This window comes from Canis lupus, chromosome 18 (assembly GCF_048164855.1).
Source record: "Canis lupus baileyi chromosome 18, mCanLup2.hap1, whole genome shotgun sequence".
NCBI classification, from domain to species: Eukaryota; Metazoa; Chordata; class Mammalia; order Carnivora; family Canidae; genus Canis; species Canis lupus.
In genome coordinates this window covers 49,689,325-49,713,689 of record NC_132855.1, presented here as the reverse complement: position 1 = coordinate 49,713,689, position 24,365 = coordinate 49,689,325, and the positions used below count along the sequence as shown (strand labels likewise).

At 34.2% G+C, this 24,365-nt stretch overlaps 1 long non-coding RNA gene across 9 annotated transcripts in view; it reads left to right on the top strand.

The window, feature by feature from the left end:
* LOC140609182 (uncharacterized) overlaps nucleotides 1-24,365 on the top strand; it is a 337,556-nt gene that overhangs the window by 152,237 nt on the left and 160,954 nt on the right. For 5 of the 9 annotated variants that reach the window (XR_012011114.1, XR_012011112.1, XR_012011115.1 and 2 more), the window contains exon 7: nucleotides 3,118-3,291. The exons of 2 other annotated variants lie outside the window; for them this stretch is intronic. This is a non-coding gene — a long non-coding RNA (uncharacterized lncRNA). Of the gene's footprint in view, nucleotides 1-3,117; nucleotides 3,292-3,510; nucleotides 3,612-7,288; nucleotides 7,304-24,365 lie in introns of those variants that run through there. 2 more of the 9 variants (XR_012011117.1, XR_012011119.1) reach the window with 2 other exon arrangements.

The following is a 24,365-nucleotide window of genomic DNA, read 5'->3' as shown; positions in this document are numbered from 1 at the left end:
ACACTCCACCTACCAATGTACTGCAGAAATCATTTCACTTGGAAACCCTGTGGTATATTTGATCCACTAGGATTTGTACTATTAGTGTCTCTAGTCACTATCGAGTATATAAATCCCTGTAGTCATCTGCTATTTTCTGCATTCTCAACTTTAGAACATTTTAGGCTCCTTGCCTCTGATCCATCCTTAAGTTATTCCTCTTAGCATTGTCTCCCAGACCTGATCTCTATATTCTAGTCTGAAACTCTCTGATCATAGTTACAAAGTTTTCCCATCTTCTTCCAGCTGATGGCCTTCATTGAAACTGAGATTTTGCTTGTGAAAATTCTTCTCTCATTTAAGTGGGAAAATCTATGATCAGGAGGGAGGTGTTCACAAAAGTTTGTGTGGATATGTGGCTTACCTACAAGAATTCTCAAAAATAGTTGTTTGTTTTGGTGTTGCTTTTAGAAGCCATGAGGTCAGAATTCCCCAGATGTATTCCCACGATCTTGAAATCTCTCAGGTACTCTGATACCTGATCTTTTCCTGATCTTCAAGTATCAGAGTACCTGAGAAGATAAAAGTATAAGAATAAACCAATTAGTCAGGTCTGAGCTGTTTTATGCAATCAAGTTTTGTTTCTCTGACCAAGGATATGTTGCCTATCCTGCCTTGTAGTCAATCTCCTCAACTAAAAAATATATATATTTCAAATAGCTTTTTCTCCTACTACAATGTATTTTTTCTTTTGTCTATGAACTTTTCTATATTTTCTTATAGTTTTTTTTCCTTTGTAATCTATTTTCCACTTCTACCTCTTAAAGTAGAGTTTGATATGTTTGCTCTCTGCTGGGTAAAATGCTACCAGAAATTCTGTATAATTGAGTAATGGTTGCAAAAAAAGTCAAACTACACACACATTCAAGAAATAAGGGCATGGTATAATATATCTAATAATAATACTGTTCTAAGCCTAATTCATATTCTTTGGATGACTCAGAAGGCAATTCAAGACCACACAGACACCTCAGGAGACGTTTATTGTAATAAACATGTGGAAGTTTTAGTTAACAGAATTTTCAGATGCTCTGAGAAATTTGCTTTAAGTTTAAATGTAAAAAAAAAGACATGTTAATGTAAAATGTTTTATAAATAGAATTATATGTGCTATTCCTGAGAAAATGATAGAAGCTAGTCTGAAGGTCACTTTCTTGAATTCCAGAAACTTCTTGCAAAGAGTAAATCACTAATTTATTTTCTAGATTTCATTATGGTTCTTTCAAAACCATATTCATATTTTTGCCTATGCCAGTAATATTTTCTAATTCTACCTCCTCCGTGCCAATAAGATACAAAACTGAAGTAAGAAGGACAATAAGCATTGAAATCACAAACCTGGGAATGAAATCCTCTTCCTAGCTTTGTGACCAAGGACAACTTAAAAACAATTTTTTAATATTTTATTTAAATTCAATTTGCCAACGTGTAATATAACACCCAGTGCTCATCCAATCAAGTGCTCTCCTTATTGCTTATCACCCAGTCATCCCATTCCCTTAAAAACAATTTTTTAAAACATTTCTTATTTTTAGTTTCCTAATTTGTAACATGGAGATAATTTTTAACACATTAAATTCTTATGAGAAGTAAGTGAGACAATTTGGGTAAAGCATTTAGAACCAACAGTTCTATGCTCAGCAAATGCTTTCTATTATCATCTATTAACTTTTCTTTTTTAATATTTATTTATTTATATACTCATGAGAGACACACAGAGAGAGAGGCAGAGACACAAGCAGGGGGAGAAACAAGCTCCATGCAGGGAGCCAGATGTGGGACTTGATCCCCCCCCCCCCCCCCCCCCCCCCCCCCCCCCCCCCCCCGTCTCCAGGATCACGCCCTGGGCTGAAGGTGGCGCTAAACCGCTCAGCCACCTGGGCTGCCCAACTTTTTCTTTTTCTTTAAAATTAGTAGTTCATAGGTGAGGTCCTATTACCTTAAGCTTTAGTGAACACATCTTTGCTAACTTGAAATGGACCATATCATCTTCTATTGGCTGTTTTTCCATATGGAAAGGGCCTAATCCCCTTAATCTGTGCTTATCACTGATGTCATTGTGCCCATGGCATCTAGCAACCAAGACAGGATGAAATATTGTGGAGGGAGGGGGAGAATTTGGTTTTGTTCTAGCCTCTCAATCTGCAAGTTTGCTCTCATAGTGAAGTGAAATCAGCTTTTCTAGATCTTCCTTTCAATTGTCCTATTCCTATTCTTGGGCTGCATGGAATGTATAATCAATCTCCTCACTGGACAAATCTGATTTAAAATAGCCATTGTATTTCACATACAGCTTCTCTTTTCCATTTCAACATGATCAGTTCCCACAAGCTTTCCTGATGTTTTCCTAAACATTTATCATCCTGGTCACTATCCTTTGTTCATAGTATCTTAAAGTGTTTTTGGAGCAGAACGTACTATTCTAGATATTGAAAAGAATTATGAGATTTGCCTTTTTGTGGACACTATGTTTCCCATTAATGCAGCATAAGATTGTATTCATTTTGGAAAAGGGTTGCTATTCTTTTGGCTACTGGGCTTGAATCTACAATAGTTGAGTTTGTTTGTTTTTTATTGAAACAACTTGCTGTTTCAGCAAGTTCTGTTACAACAAATTCTGGTTTCCTTATCATACAAATGGGCTAGTGTGTCTTGAATCTAATGCTAGTACTTCATTTTTTTATCTGTCAAATTTTGTATTATTAGTTTCATCTCATTGCTCTAGTATATTGAAAACTGTAAATTATTCTTGTATTATATATTAGTATTTGATTCTGGCATTATGGCAACTGAAAATTTGATAAGTATACCTTAATATACAATATATAATGATGACAACCTTATTGATAAAGAAGTAGATTGAGACAAAGCCTAATACACAAGTGGTTAATATGTTGGACACCTCTATTCAGGCTGTAAATTAACTCATAATCAATATACTTTAGTCACTAACATTATTTTATCTCTGTCATCATTGATAATTACTCTAATTGGCTGATTTATTGAATGAATCTGCTGATTCCTTCATCATTCTGTGAAGAACAGTAGTTCCCCCTTATCTGTGGTTTCACTTTCTAGGGTTTCAGTTACCCTCAGTCAACTGTGGTCAGGAAGCAGATAATCCTCCTTCTAACATATGGTCAGAAGGTCAACAGTAGCCTAACACTTCATCTCAATGTCTATATCATTCACCTCAATTCATCTCATCACATAGGCATTTTATCATCTCATACCATCACAAGAAGAATAAGGGTGAGTACCTCACAATAAGGTATTTCAAAAGAGATGAGAGACCATCTCATAAGTTTTATTACATAAGTTTTATTACAGTTTATTTTTATGGTTATTCTATTTTATTAGTAGTTATTGTTATTAATCTCTTACATGCCTGGTTTATAAATTAAGTTTTATCATCAGTATATACTACACCAAAAAATAGTATTTAGGGTTTGGTACTATCTGTGGTTTCAGGCATCCCTGGAAGATCTCGGAATGTATCCCCCCCACACACACAGATAAGGGGGGACTACTATAAATCATTAGGACTGGAATGCCAGACTCACTTACAGCCTGTATGTATTCTCTATTTCCATGTCTCTCCTTAGTGTAAAAGTTTTGTTCTGTGTGTGTGTGTTCTGTGTGTGTGTACACAGTCTCCTATAAGATTGAGATAATGTGATATAAAGTAATTTATCTTATTCTAGTTTTTTTTAGCATTTTCCAAAGTCATGAAATAATGTAGGAGAATATGAACTTTAATGGCTGCATGATTTTCCATAAAATAGATTCAGCAAAATTTATGTAATAAATTCCTAGATTAAGTATATATCCAAATTTTGGCTATTACGACTAATCTCATGACAAAAATAATTATAGCCAAACAATTCTCAACACTTCTAGTAATTTCTTCTGGATGAATGCCTAGAAGAGATTAATTAAACAGTCATAAATTTACATATACATACAGCTATATCCATATTTATAGTTCTTTTAACAAAAGGTATATTTTTAATTTTAGAAAATATATAAAATACAAAGAAAGATTGAAAAGTTAAAAAAATTATTGCCAACAACTTAGAAAGAAGTTATCAATTTATTATGTGTGCATATAGTTCACATATTTTTATATACTTATTTGAAATATAAAAAGGGAGTTATACTGTAAATGCTATCTTTTAGAATTTTTTGGAATTAAAAATAGATCATAATCACTATTCCATATCATTTATTAGTTTTCTGCAATATAATTTTAATATCAATACAGGATTCCTTTGCATGGATTTAATCTTAAAAAAGAAATTTCTTGTTGTTGGTTAGTTTGTCACTTCTGTGTTCTTTGGTATGTAGACTGTGATGAATACCCTTGATAATAATCTTACATACATTCTCAGTGATCTTCTTAGGATAAAATCTTAAAGGTAGAATTGCTTGTCAAAAAAGTATACACAATTCTAAAGCTTTTTATGGAGATTATTCATTTGTTCCTTAGAAAATGTACACAAATCTTCCCTCCTAGCAGCATAAAATCACATTTTCCTAGATTCTTACCAACAGCACTTAGACATTTTGGCGTTGTTTTAAGTGAAAGTTATGCTCTATTATGATTCATAATTGAAATTTATTTCTTTGATTTCTAGTGAAGTTTTATGTTTGCGGGTGTGTGTGTGGAAAAGAGAATGAGAGAAAATTTGTGTGAATTTCCTCTTCAGTTTCATTGTTTTCTATAGATTTGTCTGTTTTGTATTGATTTTAAAAATATATTTGCCATTTACCTTTGAATAACAAACATTTTCAACTTGTCTTTTGAAATATTGTTTCTTTTTTTTTAAGTTTTTTTTTTTTTTTAATTTTTACTTATTTATGATAGTCACACACAGAGAGAGAGAGGCAGAGACATAGGCAGAGGGAGAAGCAGGCTCCATGCACCGGGAGCCTGACGTGGGATTCGATCTTGGATCTCCAGGATCGCGCCCTGGGCCAAAGGCAGGCGCTAAACCGCTGCGCCACCCCGGGATCTCTGTTTCTTTTTCTTTTTTTTTTTTTTTTTAAAGGCTATTGTGGACATTGCTGCTATAAACATTGGGGTGCAGGTGTCCCTTTGAATCAATATTTCTGTATCCTTGGATAAATACCTAGAAGTAGGATTGTTGGGTCATAAGGTAGCTCTATTTTTAACTTCTTGAGGAACCTCCACACTGTTCTCCAGAGTGGCTGTACCAGTTTGCATTCCCACCAACAGTGTAAGAGGGTTCCCCTTTCTCTACATCCTGGTCAACATCTGTTGTTTCCTGAGTTGTTCATTTTTGCCATTCTGACCTATGTGAGGTGGTATCTCATTGTGCTTTTGATTTGTATTTCCCTTATGCCAAGTGATGTTGAACATTTTTTCATGTGTCTGTTAGCCATCTGTATTTCTTTTTTGGAGAAATGCCTGTTTATGTCTTATGCCTATTTCCTGACTGATTTTTTTTCGGGGGGGGGGTGAGTTCGATAAGTTCTTTATAGATTTTAGAAACTAGCCCTTTTATCTGATAGTCATTTGCCAATATCCTCTCCCATGCCACAAGTTGCCTTTTTAGTTTTGTTGATTGTTTTTTTTAATTAAGATTTTATTATTTATTTATTTGTTTGTTTGTTTATTTATTTATTTATGAGAGACACGGAGAGAGGTGGAGACATAGGCACAGGGTGAAGTAGGCTCCCTGTGGGGAGCCCGGTGTGGGACTTGATCTCAGGACCCCCTGGATCACACCCTAAGCCAAAGGTAGACACTCAACCACTGAACCACCCACACGTCCCAGCTTTGTTGATTGTTTTCTGTGCTGTGCAAAAGCTTTTTATCTTGATGAAGTCCCAATAATTCAGTTTTGTTTTTGTTTCCCTTGCCTCTGGAAGTGTGCTTAGCAAGAAGTTGCCCCAGCGGAGGTCAAAAAGGTTGCTGCCTGTGTTCTCCTCTAGGATTTTGATGGATTTCTGTCTGTCTCACACTTAGGTCTTTCATCCATTTTGAGTTTGTTCCCTATTCTCCAATATTGTTAAATATCCAGTCAACTATTGTTAGTGCTGTGATATTTTCTTAGCATTTCAGTATTTTCTCCTGGAATCTATTTCTGTGAAGTAAGAATCCTAGTTACTTTTTTCTTTCAAAATTATTGATCAGTCCTCTCAGCACTATTTAAAGAATTATTAATCTTCCTACTGATTTTAAGTAATACAAGCATAATTAGCTCAGATAGAGCTGGTTTTATTCCTTTTGCCAATTTACAATTGTTAATTGAAAATTTTGCTTATAGTTACATAAACACATATGTGGGTATGATTTACAGTGAGTCTATATGATTTGGTATTTGGATGCTTTGAGATTAAATTATATTTTTATCACATATGTTTTCTTTTAAGTAGAATCTTTGAATTCTGTTTTGAAATTACTTTCATAAGTTTTTTTACTAAGTCCTAATACTAAATTGAAAGCATGCTTCAGTTTTGGTATCTTCTCATCTCAGTTATTTGGAATACAGTTTTAACATTTTTCTTTCCAAAAGAAACACGTAAGCAGTATTATTTTTGGAAATCTTTTATGTTGGTGAATGGCCGTCTTTTTATTTCATTCATTAAAGACAACCCAGATTGCTTTAAATTTTTTAAGCGTCAATTTTTTATTTCTTCTGAATCTACAGGATGATATTTGGTTTCCTTGTTCCTGCAGGAATTTTTCTTAGGCCCCCATTATTTTACTTTTCTCTTTTTTCAACTGGTACAATTTTTTCCCCACAGTTCTTCAGCTCTGTGTTCTTTTTTCTTGAGGTGAAAGCTTGAATCCCTTCCTCAGATCCATGACTAGAGCCTGAGAAGAGATACATGGCAGTCCAAATTCCTCATGTCTGATAAACACCTATCTACTGATTTTAAACTTTCTTCTATCCTGTAATCTGGTTCTCTAAGACTGAACTAATAGATTACATTAAAACTGTATAATTCTTTTTTTTTAACTGTATAATTAAAAATCCACTTCCTCCAAAGCTCTTTTTAATTCTTCCCCTTCTTGAATGTTTTGCTTAGGAGTTCATTTAAAAACGTGTAATTTCAACTTTAAATTCTTCTTCAATATATGTCTTTGGAGAGAATATTTAAATTTCTTTATGCATTTTTTTAAAAAATCTAGTATCTGTTTAATGTTTAGATGTACAGCTTTAGTTTTATTTTGATTATAAAATAATTACCTGCACATTTTTTCTCTCCTTTTTTTCAGTCACAAAGTGCCTTCTATTTCCACTCCAAAGTGTATGTAGTTTTATGTGGTCCAGTGTAATTTCTCTATATTTGTGGTTCTCATACCTCCTACACTTGACTTCAAAGGTAGCTGAATATCCTTTGGGTCTTTATTGAAGAGCTGAATCAGGTAACGAATCTCTTGCCCTCTGACTCTTTACCCATAACTACGCCATGACATGATTTACCAGGGGAAATAGCACATATTATTTTATTTATTCTTTAATACTTCTGATTTTTGTCTGTTTTGCGTGAATTAGTGTGTGAAGTATGAATTAATTACTATGCTAGACAGTGGCTCTATAACTGAGATATTACTATGTCTAGCATAGATAGTTCGCAGTCTAATGGCTAACACAGATATAAAAGATATTCAGGTTAGGTTAGAGGGTTCTTTGAAGAAATTGATAAGCAGGAGAAAAAGATCTCTGACACCGACATTTTACTAGTCCCTAATGAAACATCCTAATGACCTTAAATTTTGCCCACTACACAAAAGTTCTAAATCTGGTTTTGGTACATTTTTGTTGTATGCATGTGGCCTTTTAGATTCACCAGTGTTGGAGGCTCTCAAGGCCCTTATTCCCCAAAAGAATTCACTTTGCAGCTTTTCTTGCCAGACTTTTCAGCATGTCTTATTGTTTACCCCAACTGATATCCTTTGTCTTAGGTGACAGTAGCTAGTTTATTTTCCTTTCGTTGTTTTTAAGGAATTCTCTTGCATAGTGGACTCTCTGCCTTGAGAGTTATAAGTAAAATAAAAGCAAGCCCTTTGTGCTAATCCCTCGGGGAGCTTCCAGGGTGGTCAAATGAGACAAATACAGTTTTTTGAGAACCAGGTCCTATCTGCTCCCTCCAGAACTAGAACTGATACCGGGAATGTGAGTTGCCAATCTACGGAGGGGAATGGCATAAGTCAAAACACCACAAAAGTCTACTGTGTTTCCTTCATTGTTTTCCTTTTTTTTTTTTTTAATTTATTTTTTATTGGTGTTCAATTTACTAACATACAGAATAACCCCTTTCACCTGGTTGCTGTAAACCTCTGAGAATATTCTAGAGTTCCAATTCCAATAAGGTTGATTCTGACCATTTTTGTCAGATTTTTCAGTATTTCTAGGGGAGGATGGGCCCCTAGAGTTCCCTAGTCTGCCATTTTCACTTTCAACTTACATTTTTTTACATGCAAATGCATGTTTGAGTGTTCTTGCATATGATCCATAAAATCTTCTTCATTCTTTTATATCAGTGTTCTATTGTATAGATCTACTATAGTTATTTAATGAATCTCCTATTGCTATAAATCTATCTTGTTATTAACATTTTGCTATTATCAGTGCGATATAATGAATAACCTTATACATAAATTATTTCATATCTCTGCATGCATATTTCTATAACAGATTCCAAATGCATTGGTATGCCAATGGGTATGAACATCTGTAATTTTGAAAACGTTGCCAAATTATGATGTATATGCTGTCACCAGTTTATAAATTTATTAACAATGGATGAGAATTCATGATTTAAGATAGGTTTTCCACTATAGTGCTTCATCAAATTTTTTCATCTTTTCCAATTTGATGAAGTAGTTTTTATTTACATTTTTCTAGTTATTAATGAGGTTCAGTATCTTTAAATAAATTTGAGAACCACTTTCATTTTATTACATGAATTCTCTGTTTATTCATTTATTACTTTTATGATCATTTTCTTATTGATTTGTGGGAACTTCTTATATTTGGGCAACACTCATAATATTTCTGTAAATATCATTACCATTTGTCATTTTTTATGGTTTAAATTCACCAATACAGAGTTAGCCTGTGAAACCCTAGTCCTGTACTCTGGACCCCAATAAAAGTAGAACCCCAAGCCCGCACTCTCTCCCAAACCCCTGTGATCTGTGTGGCTCCAACTGTGCCGTGTGGTTTCCAGGTTCTTGTAAGTAATAAACCTTGTCTCTTTCAAAGTTTTCTGAGGACATCTTGCAATCATAATAAGAACTGCAAGGGACACTCCAGCCACAACATTGGTTATTGATAGACTGAGACCTACACCACAGGAGGTTTGGATCCAGATTTAATTTTTCCAAATTAGGTTTCACTAGAACCTAGTAGACCCAACACCTCTTATTGGATAGCCCATTCCTTCCCCCTCCCCAACTCCACACACAGGTTTGAATTGCCAAATTTATAATGCATCTCATTCAGGTACATATTTGGATATATATATAAATTTTCTGGTAAGAGATTTTTCTTATCAGTTCTAAAAATTGAGATTCCCTCCTATCATTAGCAGAGTGTTTGTGGACCACCTTCTCTCCTGCCCAGCTTCAATTTTCTCTTTAATAATCTTTGATAACCTTCTTTCATAGCAGCCCCCCATAGGATGTAGATAACTGGTTCAGAAATGTTGAAGACTCACCTATAATTAGCTCTTGTTTTGTATGCCTATATTGGCCAATATGATAGAGACAGCTGCCAAATACGTCACATCACGAGACATTAACCAATTATATCAACGCATACATTCTCTCGGATAGAACATGCTCCACCATATATATATGCTCTAAGTTTCATTTGGAGCTGTGAAGATAAGTCGCCCAATATGTGATGTTGTTCTGGGTAAGTAGTTAGTATCATATATCTATGAGAAACCTAAGTCTTGGAATATTTATATTTCCCTATTCAGGGATTTAACCTTTGTAATTTATAGTTATCTCAGGAAAATTTTTGTCTGCAGAATGAAAGAAATATGGCTACCTTCTCTGTCACAAAAAAGGTGAGATTTCTTTCTTTTTTTTTTTAAGATTTTATTTATTTATTCATGAGAAACACAGAGAGAGAGGCAGTGACATAGGCAGAGGGAGAAACAGGCTTCCCCTAATGTGGGACTTGACCCTGGGACAGCCAAAAGCAGATGCTCAACTGCTGAGTCACCCAGGTGCCCCAAAAAGGTGAGATTTCTGATGAACTTTAAGACTCATCCCTAACAAACATATTCTAATGATTTTTTATTATATTATCTGATAAGCTAGCTAAAAGTAATGTTTATAAGGGAACTGAATTTACTGAGCATTTCTTTCCATAACATGTACTTTTTCTTTGGTATATACATTTACATTTTATCATTTGGCAAATAATGACATAAAATTAAAATTTGATTTCTAGGTCAGTGTTCTCATATATATTTTTCTATGGCTCAAGATGTTTCAATATAACTACTCAAGAAAATGGTAGATTTTCCAAAATGTTAGTTCTATGCTTTTATTTGGCATATGATTCTGTTGTATTTAAGGAATTGTAGTTGATAATGTGGCATTATGAAAACTAATGGAGAATAATTGAGAATTTGTGTGTTTGTAGTGTTGAAACATGAAACATATTAGGAGTTTTTTTTTTTAAGTTCTCACATATTTATTACTGAACCAACTTACTGGAGCAGAAACATAGTAACAGAGAAAACATTTCTCTGATAAAACATTTCTATTGTTCAGGTAGTAGTGATGCTTACAGAGTGATAAGATACAAGCACATTACCATTATGGAGCATAGATATCATGCTATCTCATGCGTGATCCCTTATAGCCACAGCTGGGTTCCTCTCCAGTGCCTCTTCTGGGAGTTGTATCTGATTTTATTACCAGTTTTCATTCATCTGAATCCACTGGGGGATCGGATGATGCTACTTTTGTTTCTTGGCCAGGAATCCCTTGATCCTGAAAGTCTTAGGAAAAGACATGGTGAGAAATAGGCCACCACACACACCATGATGGCAGAGAAAAGGAGGTATTAGAGTATTTTTTAAATGATAAAAAAGAGATAAAAGGCAAGAATAAGTATGATTATGAATTGATAAGTAAACTTGAAGATCTGTGATATAAGATTATGGGTTTTAGTACATACTTTTATTACTTATGTTGTGATCAGGCCTCCAAAAAAACACATTTTTTCTCTCATATGAATCTTCAGTGACAGTGGACATGCTAACTATATTGCCTTGTGACTCTTAAATCAAGATGATAAAATTTTAGTACTTTCATATTAGAGACAGAAGAAAGCAGTTATAAGGAAATGAAAATTGATAAGACTTCTAATAATTTGAGAAACATCATTGTCTATCAAAGTGAATAAGATTAACATGAATGCAAATTCTAAGAAACATTTTTGTTTTTTATTTGCTAAATACATATATTCCAACTTTAATGCTAAACATACCATACATACTTATCTTTGAAAGATAAATACCCAAAAATATTTTAAAAATAAACTCTAAGTACTATAAGATCAAGTATTAAAGTTATATAAATTATGGGTTGTGCACACTCTGCATGCTTCAACTATATCTTTTAATTTTGAGATATGATTTTTTTAAATTCACAAAATTTCAGTGGGTTCCTTAGAGGTATTTATTAATTACTTAAGATTTTTAGAAATGGAGTTAATTTCATATTATTAATGTAAAAGTCTTCTTTCTTAGATACAAAAATCTTTCAGTTAGTGCCAAAACCCACATAATTGTTTTGACATTTAATTTACTCTACAGTTTTTTGATGATTATTTGTTGAGATCGCTCAGCTTTAGTGTACCCTTCTCTCTTCAAATATAATTCAACCTATTTTTAACCCCACTGAAGAGATTTTCTTAGGCCAATAGAAACATTTTTAAATCAAGCTGGGGATACATAGAAAAGGAAATATGTATTTGTTCTACCAAATCATTAATTGCAGAGTACTTGAGTTAAAACCAGCACCTAAGCCAACCAGGCTAGCTAGCATGTAGTTTCTGAAGATGGAAAAGACCTCAAGAAACTGACTTGTATTTCCTATTTAATCCAATTGACAGAGATTGGAGTTGATGAAACCTAACTACTCTAAATTTGGGATTTCATACCTCTCCACAAGTCAATGGCTTAAGAAAAAAATGTATGTATTATGTCACAAATCTATAGGTTAGCTGAGAGGATTTTTCTGGTCTTAACTAGTGACTAACTTTCCCACATGTTTGAAGTGGACTGGATTTGGGGTGACCTTGAGTGGCTTTGACTGGGATACCTCATCTCTTTTACGTGTGTCTCATCTTTTAGCAAACTAGCCTCTTAGCAAGTTCTTCTCATGGATGGCAGAGAGCAAGAGAATAAACCGAATGGGACAACTTATTTTCAAGCCTGTTTGAGCAAGTCCCTTGCCTGACCTCAGACAAAAGGACCCTACAAGGCTATTTGACAAAGGGCATAGACAGGAAAGGGTGAAGAATTTGAGCCATTTTGTAATTTACAACTGTGATTGTTTTAGGATCATAGTCACTGCTATAGCAGAATATGTGTATGTGTATGCTCTGTTGCTTTCAGAGAGCAGAGATACTTCAAAAGTGTTAAAACATCACAGGGGAGTACAAAGTTAAAGCTGTACTACCTTATGGCACCATGTCCCATAAACATTGCACTCAAATATTCAAAGCTCATATTGTTGACTAATAATAGGAAAGATGCCATTTGGGAACATTATTCTGATACTTAGGTCTGCTGAAACTTTAACAACAATGCAATTCATATTTTCCTAGATTTATCTCTTAGGGGAAATAAAGAAAACACAATTAAATGTTGAATTATTGCTCTCAAGCAACCCATTTGTGAAGGATAATGATCTCACCTAGAAGATAAAAGTTTTCATGTGATTAGGTTCTTCAGTCTATGAAGCATTATCAAACACCTGAGAATAATATGTAAAAGACCTTCCTTCACTTCCTTGGTCTAATTAAGAGGAATGTTGTCTCTTAGGAGTCTTCATGTACAAATCTTCCACAAGTGCTTCAACTCTGGTGTTTTCAGTTACAAGTTGTGACTCACAGCTGCTGGGTTTTGTTCCAAATCATGCAGTTTATTTTCAAGATGTAGTAGTTGTTTTTTTGTTTTTTTGTTTTTTGTTTTTTGTTTTTTTTTTTTGGTTAGGCTCCATTTGCAAGTAAACACTTTCATTATTCAGCTCATAAATTATGCAACACAATTGCAAACATTTTTTAATATTTCTATTTTCTTCTATCCCATGAAAAGTCTAATTGTTACAAGTTTCATTTATGATTCGCCATCATGTGGGTTTTCACAAGCTTCTCCCAATTTTATAGTCTTGTGATTAAATACTCTATGTTTCTATGAAATTTAGAATGAAAAATTTAGAATAAAATTCTGAATTTTCTTCAATTCAATCTAGTAACCTCACTATAAATAAAAATACTGTGAGATATCTAATTAATAGTAATGATAGTTAAGATTTATTGGGCACTTATCATGACTTGGGTGTATATCTATATAAATCTGTCTATTTCTATATACAATGTAATTTTTGCAATAATTCTAAATGAGGGTATTATATTTGTCAGGAAATTGAAGCTTGGAGCAACCAGATTTCCTAGAGATCAGCTCTTGTAGGTGAAGCAGAAGACTGTGCTTACTTTGTGATTATGCTTATTTTGGGAACCCCTTTCTGCATTGTAATCAGGAAGTTGCCTCCAGGTAAAAAACCAGGAGGATTGTAGAACTCCTTGCCACCCTTTTTTCCCATTATCACAGTCTTGTGCTACCTCTTGTCCAGTGTCTGAAAACTACTGTTTTATATATTCTTTTCAGTTTTCTATTTTTTTATCACAAGAAAAGAAGTCTCGCACCAGTTACTTGGGCATGATAGAAGCAGAATTCCTCTGGAATGTTGTTATTGCTGCCCTGCTATTCCAAGAAGGAGGAAGATGTAAAGGAACTTGAATGGGCCCACCCACAGTATCTGCCATGCCTTTCCACTCTGATTTTGAAAACCATCTGTCAGATCACCATTACCTAAACATCCCACAGCCTTTCGGACAGTCTCACCAGCATTCCAGGCTTACAGAATCCTAGTCTGATTTTATACATAGGATGACTTGGAGGCAGTTATTCTTTATCTGCCTGTTAAATACCTCCATACCACTGCAATTTAGAACTTTGCTTTCTTCTTTCTCTTTAGTTGTGAATCTCAGGTCATCAAACTGTACCAGCAATTAGTCAAGATTCTGACTATCTTTTCTGAGATGTAGGCAGGTTTTCTTAATCTGTTAATGTAGACATCCCTTCATTTCAGGGATTTTTGTTGATGTTATGTGTTCAAATTCTTTTTCTGTTTAATTAAATTCTCTCTGAAGAGTCCCAGTTATCTTCATGTTAGTTCTTTTTTGCCTTGCCTCAATATCTATTATTTTCTTTCAAATTGCTTTGATTGCTTGGTCTTTTGTCTGTGGTCACTTAATTATCTCAAGTCATTCTTCTATGTTATCTCAATTTTAAAGCATATCTATTCTGTACTTTCTTACTTTTTTCTGTAATAGTATTATTTTGACCTTCAAATCATTTTGTTGACTCTGTCATTCTTTGTTTTTTATCTCATTCTGTTGTTTTATCATCTTGCATTTGAGTTTTTTAATATAATTAAATCCTTGTTCTTACTAATTTCTTCTATACTGCAAAACACCAGTAGGAACATTGTCTCTATTTTGGAGCTAACATCTCTTTCCAAATTGTTCGGCTTTTATATGTTATATCTCTTTTTTGGGAAAGATGGCTTAGTGTTTTTGGAGGCCTGTGAGACCATTTCTTTGAATCATACTAGATCTAAACAGTTCATTTCTCCTAAAATAATGTGAATGACTTCATTCTCCTTTCCACCTCTGACTTGGGCATATCTGTCTTTTGCCAAGCTGCATTTTGGGGCTTCAGTCATTTTGCTCTGTTTAGTTTTCTGTTGCCTGTTTAGGAGGCATCAGATAGAGCTTCAGGCAGTTTTCACTAGGGGGAAAGAACTCTTTTGAGAATTTTGTTACTCCTGCACAAATGTTTCCTTTACCTGGTAAAGACCAGGAGTCCTACTGTCACAGATGTGTTGGTAGGAGTTTGGAGAAGAAGGATATATATATCTTAGAATTTTAAATCATTTTATTTTTCAAATGGAAGATATCTGAGTCTATGTGTTGTTCAATAAAAGCTGTTTTCACTTATTCATTCTACTCTCACTTTACTACTCTCCATCATTCAAGTTTTAAAAAAAATAAAATTGGTAGTATTTGAGACTCATAAATATTTAATCAATTCCTGATACCATTTATGTAGTTAAAGTCCATACTACATTGTGCCCTTTCTTTGTTTGTGGATTGATGAATGAATTTTTTTCTTTCTGGTGTTTATTTTTTATTTTTTAGATTTTAAAAAAGGGAGAAGTCTATCATTGTTACCTGGAAGTCTGGTGCTGATTTTTATTAAGGGTTAAGTTCAAATTCTGTAGTAACACAGTGTCTATTTTTCCTGATGATCTGAAGTATTTCCCATTATTATTTCATTAAATTTATGTCATATTTATTGCCAAGGAGTTTAATGTAGTAGCTCTCCTCAGCCTAAGCATCTAGTGTCAGTTAGTATAACATGATTTCATGACTCTTAATACTTTATTTTAGTGTCAGTGGTTCTATGAATTTTTGCTTTTGACTGTAAGCCAACTCACATTCTATTTGGAATTAGGTAAAATATGTAGTTTAAAAACAAAATCACTTCTTTGGAAACAAGATGATGTACTGTAAATCCCTATTATAACAACAGAAAATATGCCAACTGTTAAAATATTTTTCCCTACCATCAAAAAGGGATTCAAGATATTTTAGTTCTGTGGCTTTTTAAATCTAAATATAATTAAAGTAAAAATTAAAATACATACAAGTTAGTTTTTATTTAGCCAGGTGGTCACAATTTTATAGAATTGTTCAAATAGAAATGTAGTTGACAAATGTGGATCCATTAATGTGTATCTTAAGGTTATTTGATCTTGCCATTATGCCCTTGGTCTACATAGAGAAGTAGTATAATGAATAATTCTGTCAAAATATGTTAGAAGGATGTCATTGGAGATGAAATGCACTTTATCAACCTGACTTGTCTTCATGAAAATCCAAGGAAGAAAGTTTGTTCAAGTCATAGTATCTAGAATAAGTGAGCTACCCCTGAGAATAGCATTATTATTTTAATCCTAAGAGTTGGTACTCACAGGTATTGGGAATTACTGTATATTTCCCTTGCTGTTTTGGTTATTCAGAAACTCTAAACAACATTGGAATTTATTTTTACTAACTCTATAGGATCTCAAGCCGTGTATTTCAGGCATTTATCTTCCTTTGACTCTCTTTCCTCTCTCAATTCTCATTTTTCCTGCTTTAATTTTACTTTTTCATTTAAAGATTCTAATACAAAATATTTGGAGTTGTGTTAGACATAATAAATTTAATTAAATATTTAACCACTCATTCCATCACTGGTGAACTTTATTTATATAGGCAATAACTGAATGATATAATTATAAAATACTTTACTCGAAGTAAAACTTCAATATATGTATATTCATCTCAGCCCCATTTAGGATCCCCAATAAAGGAAACATCTTAATATACAATAATAAAGGAATTGTTAAATATATTATTGCTATGTATATGATTTCCTCCAAATAATATTAAATAAGAGCAAACATTCATTGCAAAAGATTACTAAAATAATGGGATGCAAAATAATATTACATATTACAATATGATCTTAATTTAGTTGATATATCATGAACAGAAAATGTGTTCAGGCACATGTATCAAATGTTAAATGTTACTTAGGAGTGTTGATTATAGGTGATTTGTATTTTATCTTGTGTCTATAGTTTTCACGCATTCTACGATGAGTATCTATTACTTTTATTAACAGAACATATACTATTTTAAATTAACTTTTAATTTTCTGCTTACTGCCATAATATTAACATATATTATGTATAGAAACATAATGGTATTAGTTATTCCAAGATGTTGACTTAAGTCCTACTTACACTCACACTTTATTAAATTGACTAAAGGATACTAACATCTTACATTCTGAAGAAATTGTGTTTTTCTTCTAAAGTTATCCAAAGGGCAGCCCCGGTGGCACAGTGGTTTAGCGCCGCCTGCAGCCCAGGATATGATCCTGGAGACCCGGGATCGAGTCCCATATCCGGTTCCCTGCATGGAACCTGCTTCTCCCTCTGCCTGTGTCTTTGCCTCTCTCTCTCTCTGTGTCTCTATGAATAAATAAATAAAATCTTTAAAAAATAAAGTTATCCAGAGGTGGTTCTCCTTTTTGCCATAATTATTATTTTTTTATCATAAAGGTGAACATCTGAAGTGTCAAAGTCATATGTATAGCTATTCAAAATGACCACTTGTACCTAGAAATTTTCTGTAACTTATGAAATAAGTAAAGTTGACAGAAATTTCAGTGAGACTTCCCCTTTCATAAACCAGGCTTATTCTGCAGCATGCCAATTCTAAAGGAATTGAACTTTTCTACACTATTTAATTTTATACTTGTACTCCACTTCAATAGCTTTTATATTCCATAAAAATAGTGTGAAAAATCTGGTAGTGCAAGATATACCATGATTAGAATGCTGTCATTTTCTTCCAAGCCTAATTATGCTGCCTCCATTTTCATATTATTCTCTATTGACAGAGTATCATTCCCCACATGTTGAGAACATATAGAGTGTATTTTATTTCAAAGAAGATAAAACAAGAAATAGATTGCAATTGCTTATGTTGAGTTATGAGTGACTTTTTCTCCTCAGCAAAATGCATGCTATTTTTAGTGCAGCCTCCAGTTTCATTGAAAACTTGATAATTTCTTCTTTTTTCTCTCTTAATCTTTTTTTTTACAATAAAAAAACTCTCCCTTCAGTTTGGAATAAACGTGCTTTCTTCCCTTTCATGTCTAGTCTACATTCATGGCCAAAATTATTACTTTAGGGAGACTTTGTTTTAGGGGTGTGTGTGTGTGTGTGTGTGTGTGTGCGCACGCGCACATGTGCGCATGTGTATATGTCAGAAAAAAATTGGATGGAAAAATTCTAACCAAAACATGTTATATTTCAGTTTTTTAAATAGTATAAGTCAACATTTTAAAAGATTTCTTCTTTAATCTATAATATTAAGTTGTTCTACATACCCTGATAGTGTCAGTATTTTTGACCTTCACACACAGTGATAAGCATTCTTTTAGCTAACATTTTTTGGCACTAGGTCTTAGTAACAGCTATAGATGGTATTACTTAGTTATTAGTTTTCTCTCTTTTGCTTGTTAACAAACGTGTTCTTTAATTTCCATAATAGTACAATGAGATTGTTGAAATTCTTCTCCCAGAGAGGATTTTATCTTATTAAAATATGTACCAAAAATAGGTTATCCTTTTGAGTTTTGTGCAAACTTCTGAAAATCCAAACATTTGTTTAACTGAAATTTGGCTTGCATTTTTTCCAGTGACTTATACAAAGCATACATAAATGTGAGGGAATTTTAGTATCCTTGGACTAAAGTTTCTCGTGCACTTAAAACACTGCTTCTAGTCTCAGTCTTTTTAAGATTCATTTAAGCTGGACGCCTGGGTGGCTCAGCTGTTGGGTGCCTGCATTCGGCTCAGGTCGTGATCCCGGGATCCGGGATCGAGTTCTGCATCAGGCTCCCTGTGAGGAGCCTGCTTCTCCCTCTGCCTGTGTCTCTGCCTCTCTCTCTCAGTCGGTGTCTCTCGTGAATAAATAAATAAATATTATTATTATTATCATATAAGATTATATTACTTTGTGTTTCTCTTTGGCACATAGATTCTTAAATAAATTGCCTGTTCTTTAAAAATTCAAATGCCCATAAATAGAAGAAAATCCATCTTATTTCACCCATTTAAAAAACACACACACAGGAAAACTTTACAGGTCTCATTTCTCTTTTGTTTCCCTTTGTATCAAGGCTCTTCAAGAAGTTTTTCTACTCATAGTCTCTGATTTATCTCCTTTTATTCTTTCTGATCCATTCCCAATAGCTTTTATCTCTGACACTCCACTAAAGCTACTTTTGTCAAGGGCACCAAAGATCTCTATGTAGTTCAATCCAGTGCCATCTGTCAATCTTTAACATGGTTGACGTATCAGCAGCTTTTGAGACAATTGATCCTTCCCTTCTTTTTTTTTTTTTTTTTTTTTTATGATAGTCACAGAGAGAGAGAGAGAGAGAGGCAGAGACATAGGCAGAGGGAGAAGCAGGCTCCACGCACCGGCAGCCCGACGTGGGATTCGATCCCGGGTCTCCAGGATCGCGCCCTGGGCCAAAGGCAGGCGCCAAACCGCTGCGCCACCCAGGGATCCCGATCCTTCCCTTCTTAAGAAACTGTTTTCGGCTTATGGGAGTTTCTCCTTCTCTGTTCCTTTTGCTAGCTCCTTCTCATTTCTCCAACCTCTAAAGAGTGGAGTGATCAACACTCAATCTTTGAACTTCTCTCTCTCACTCTTTTCCTCTTACAACTTCATCTAGTCTCACTGATTGAAATCCTTCCTATAAGCCAACAATGCTCCAATATGCACATCTTATCTGAAATTCCTTTGAACACCACACTTGTATTACCCATTCCCTAGTGTTAATTTCCCTTGAACACGTAATTGACAGCTCAAACTTAATGTCTAAACATGGCTTTCCTATACTCTTCCCTATCTAAGTTAATGGCCACCCCATCCATCCAGTTGATGAAACCAAGAAATCTTAAAATCAAACTTAACTCTCATATTTCACATTCACTTCAACAGCACATACTGTAGGATCTATCTTTTTAAGACACATTCAGTGCTGTTGATCTGATCCAAGCTGCCATCATCTTTATATGATAACATTCTGTGTAGTCTTCTTCCCTTGCCCTCTTATTTTGCATAATACCTCTGGTGAACTTGTTAAAATACAAGTAAAATCATTTCACCCCTCCACTCAGAACTCTGTAATAGCCTCTTATTTTTACCTCAAAGTCCCTAGGATATGACTACCCTGAACTCTCTCCAGATAATACCTCTCCCTTTCCTCTAGTCACACTGACCTCTTGGATTTTCCTTGAATACTCCAGGTGTATTCCTGCCCCAGAGTCTTTGCATTTGCTTCTCCCTTTGTCTGGCATGTTCTTTTCCCAGATATCCACCAACCTCACTTACTTACCTACTTCAGGTTCTTATTTAAATGGCACATTTTTGGGGACTCCTGGGTGGCTCAGTGGTTGAGCACCTGCCTTTGGCCCAGGTTGTGATCCTGGAATTCCAGGATCGAGTCCCACATCAGGCTCCCTGCATGGAGCCTGCTTATCCCCTGCCTATGTCTCTGCCTCTCTCTGTGTCTTTAGTGAATAAATGAATAAAATCTTTTAAAAATATAAATGGCACATTTTCAGTAACACCTTCCCTGGATCTGTATTTAAAATTGCACCTCCACATGTCCTCTGTCTCATTTCCCTGCTTCATGTCCCTATTTTAGTCATCACCGTCTTACATACTATATAGTTTTTTAGTTTAACTTGTTTGTTGTTAGTCTCTCCCAAAACAAGAATGTAAGATTGAGTTTTAACTCTTTTATTCAGAGCTGAATCAACAAAACTAACAACAGAGTCTGAAAAATATTGGGTACACAATAAATATTTGTAGGCTACATTAATGAGTATAACAAAACAATGACCTAAATGTAGCATGCTTTTAACTTTGGAGTGAATTATGTTATTTTGGATAGTAGATTTATCTTAAAAAATATTTCGCATATGCTGATATCAAATTAAGGTTTATTGCATTGTACTTCCATTATCTTACACAAGATAGACCCTTGATAAATACTAGATTAGTCGATTTTTATACATATAAATATAAATGAAGAGATAGGCTAGAAGATATGAACAAAATAAGCATAATCAGGCTAGGCTAGGATCTAAAAATGTATTATTATAGAACTAATGCTGAGATAACTGAGTCAAATTAATAGGTGAGGTAGTGAATATAAAATTTGTAGGATCCTCTATCTTAGGCAATAGAACTGTTGTAGAGCTTTGTTTAGAGACATCTTGAGAAAGCTAAGTTGTACCAAAATGACCTATGGAGAATGATTTTCTTTACAATGTCATGCTGCCTTGATTGAAGCTGTTTTCTAAGCAGAATATCAGACTTACCTTTATGTTTAGATACATATTTTAGTTTACCTATTTTTAGGAGAACCACATTTTTTCTGTGGAAGAAGTATGAACTAATGCCAAAGATATGTCCCTGTTAGGTTCCCTGAGCCAGGATTCTGCATTCTGTAGCCAGTCTGGTTGTCATTCAGGATGCATGGTAGGAAGACTTGGCACAAAGTCTGGAGACAGGAGCTGTAGTTTCAGTGTTGTTTATCCTCTCTTCCTTCACCTACAACCCATATACAATGTCCAACCATGAGTCTTTATTGACACCTCTAAATGTTGTGGAATAAATTCCTGTGTATACGAAAAAGCTCTTTAGTGTCTTAGAAGGAAGCTATAATAGGATTATTTGCCAGAGGTATTGTTGAAAAGATTCTTAGTTTGTATGAGAGATAGATGTTCTCTAAGTTCCATTTTAAGTTTCTAGATTTGATCATCTTTAAAAGTCATCTATTTACATACTGCATTGTAGCATTTATGCAAGGAAATGGAATTTCATTCCTGGGCCTTATTTATAGTTTTTTTTTATTGGAAATCTGTAGTTGAAAAAAAACACATTTTTTACTCTATGAATTTTGCATGAATCAATAACAAAGGCTGGATGCAACTGACAAATACTTTTTATGACAAAATGATAGCTCTTGAATATTTTTTTTACCATAAATGACACATTGCAGAAATATATTTAAGACAGAAAACTGGCTCCAATTCAAGAGCAATATAATATAGCAGGTAGCCAAATCTGCCTCTTTCTAAAAGAAAAGGTGGCAGACTATGAATTGTTCTCTGCAAATGTAGATTAAAAACTGAGAAGTATTTTGATGTGCGCATACAACAGCCTCACTAATAAAATTGGGCATCTGTCATTTGTGTGCCTTAACAGAAAAATTAACATACCATGTAGTGTTTTGGCCAGAGTATAATAAATATAAAATAAAAGTTCATATAAATCAGTCTATGAACATCAAATTTTAAATCAAAGTATGTTTAATTTTTTTGTAGATCCCATATAAAATTGACAATAAACTATGCATCAAGGCAAAACTAGATCAAGAATTACTTGTTGATTAAAAAATATATTTAGGAACATCAGTCTTAGGTCATGTTAGGAATTTAGGAGTCACCTTTCCATCTTAACAAGTGAAAAGCTTTAAAAAAAAAACTGAAAAAATCAACACTCTTCTGAGATCCATCAGAGAAATGAGGTTGGAGGGAAAACTGCTATACTTCCAGTTTTGTCTTCAAAACTGGAAAGACAGGCAGGTAGAGAATCAAACTTACTGGAGTAGAAGACCACAAGCAAACACCTCTTTAGGAATCAGTAGTGGGGTAGAAAAATCTGAACTGTAATTAATGAGTTGATGATAAAGGCTCAGTGTGGACAAGTCTGCAAGTTAAAAACTCCAGGGGAACTTAGTCACTGGGGGGGCCTCCACACTTCTGTGAATCTTACCTACAGGAGCTTCATAGTGAATATCACAGAAAAATCCCCTCATATTTCTGTCAGAGGAGAGGGGAAAGGAGAAAGAACCATTCTGATGATTGCCTGAGCATTTTAGTCTTCTTAACTAGGTTAAGTTTCTCCCACTCTCAGGAGAAGCTGTTTTACCAGAGACCATATAATAGGACTTATCAGAGCCTGACCTACCTGAGGGAAGGGAAATAGACAACTCCAGCACTCTCTAGCCAATTTGTCCCATGTAAAGAAGGAAAAAACTTCTGAGAAGCACCGTTGAAATTTGCAGTTCAGCCTCACAGGCTTGCAAAAAGACAGACCTAATCACAGGAGTGTAGAACACATCCTCTCCTTGCAAACCTTACATTACAACAGGCCTATTTACTACAAATTCTTTTATCCAGTACAGAAAGGCCACCTTTTCACACAAAAAATTATAAGACATATTACAAGGCAAAAGATTTTAGATTGAAGAGATAGAACAAACATCAGAACCAGAGTCTGATATGGCAGGAATGTGGAATTATTAACCAGGATTTTTTAAAAATATATAATTAATATGCTAAGGGTATTCATGGAAGAAAATAGACAACTTGCAAGACAGATGGATAATGTCACTAGGCAGACAGAAATCCAAAGAAATAATTTTTTAAAGTTACTAGAGATTAAAAACACTATAACAGAAATGAGTACTTTTGATGGACTCATTAGTAGACTAGACATGGCAGAGGACTAAATTTCTAAGCTTGAGGATATTTCAGTAAAAAATCTCTAAAACTGAGAAGAAAAGAGGGAAAAAAAGACTGAAAATTCAAAATAAAATATCCAAGAATTATAAGATGACTGAAAAAGGCATATACCACTTTATGTTCTTTCAAGAGAGATTCCCTTGCATAAATTCAGACAAGCACAGCCAGGGGAAGAAAAGTCTACATAACTGATTCTCTCAAGGAAAAATGTATAGATTAAATAACCATGACGAATGGCTGCTTGGGAAGCAGAGCCCCACCTCCAGTGGATGAAACACAAAACACATTTGTGACCCCAATCTTGTTCTTTCTTCATACAAGTAATCCACAAATGCTGATCTCTTCTTTTCTTTCTTCTTTCACTTTAGTTTTCTATTAGATACTATGTAATGCCCCACCAATGCATTTAATTGTCTGCCTTGTACACCAAAATTCTCTAATGTTACTCAAGCCTTTCCTAGTCCTTTGTGTTCTTTTGGAACACTTAATTACCCTATAACATAGATCCCTTCAACAGCAACAAGAAAGACACAAAGAAGCACTCAAGGAAGCTGATTATTTTCATTTTGCTCCATTGCCTTTGGGTAAAACTGTCTCCACAAGATTCTGATTGATGTCAGGACAGTAGAGCTTAGCCCTGGCCTATATCATGTGCCTGGGCTTATATCTAGCCAAGAATAGATGCCACCATTGATTCAAACTACTTTCAAACAGCATCAACTTATAAATCTTTATTTTTTTTTTATTTTTTTTTTAACTTTTATTTATTTATGATAGTCACAGAGAGAGAGAGAGAGGCAGA